The sequence below is a fragment of the Callorhinus ursinus genome, unplaced genomic scaffold (assembly GCF_003265705.2).
Source record: "Callorhinus ursinus isolate GAN/ISIS: 27379988/994484 unplaced genomic scaffold, GSC_fseal_2.0 scaffold21, whole genome shotgun sequence".
Classification (NCBI taxonomy): Eukaryota; Metazoa; Chordata; class Mammalia; order Carnivora; family Otariidae; genus Callorhinus; species Callorhinus ursinus.
Genome location: NW_027397083.1, coordinates 7,719,993 through 7,721,069, shown reverse-complemented (window position 1 = coordinate 7,721,069; position 1,077 = coordinate 7,719,993).

Genomic DNA, 1,077 nt, shown 5'->3' with positions numbered 1-1,077 from the left:
TATCAGCCCCCACTTTGCCTCTAAGATTGTCGGGGACTCCCGTTGGAGTTCTTCGGCATGCAATGCCCAGAGCAAGAACTGGAACTGTAAATCCTGGTAGCCAGCCCTCTCATTACGGGGCATCTCTTTTGCAAAAGAGTGTTTTGATATATGTATATTTGACATTAATTTGTTGTCAGTTCTTTGTCACTTCTCAAATTGATGTTTCAGTACTATTTTTCCTTTGAGGGTGTGTCTTGATTTTACTTCTTTACATCAAACGTAACGAGCAAAAGTCAAGATGATGAGCAAAACCAATAGGTTTTAAAAACCACTATTCCAGTGATGTTCTGCCTGATGTATATAAGGGCACTCAATATCTTTTTGAATGGGAATGAATGAATGAACAAAGGGGCAAACATTTACTCTAAGTGAGATCTTAGCTAGACATTCGTATCAGTTACTACTGCATTATAAGCAACCGCAAACATATCAGTGTCATAAAATTAAGCATTTTTTGAGTTGCCTGGGGCATATTCTTCCTGTGGCTGACTTTGAAAGCTCCCAGGGGGCTGAGTAGAAAGAGCAATGCCTCACCCCAGCTCAGAAATGGGACCTTGTTACCTGTACCCACATCTGATTGGTCAAAGCAAATCATACAGCCAAGCTCAGCCTCAATGGGTGGGTAGGTCGTCTTCTCCCATGGAGGCAGAAAGAGAGTGGGAATGAATACTTAACCACTCCATCCCCCCAAATCATCTAAGCTATCAGAGACTCCAAATATAACGTAGGAGCAACTATAGTCACCCTAGTTGATGGTCAGGACAAGCTAGCCTGTATCTTCTCTAGAAAGCTGGCATCTCTCTCCTGCCTTCCATGGTGGTTTCTGGGGCAATTCATCAAGAATCAGGACTCTACAGGACACAATTTTAAAATAAAAGCAAGTGTTTATATTTACCAAAAAAAATGATACCAAAGTACCAGGTTCATAAGTGGAAAGGGAATTCTAGACTGAGACAAGAGGATAAACAAAAGACAGCTTCTGGGGGGGGTGTGTGTGTGTGTGTGTGTGTGTGTGTGTGTGTGTGTGTGTGTGTG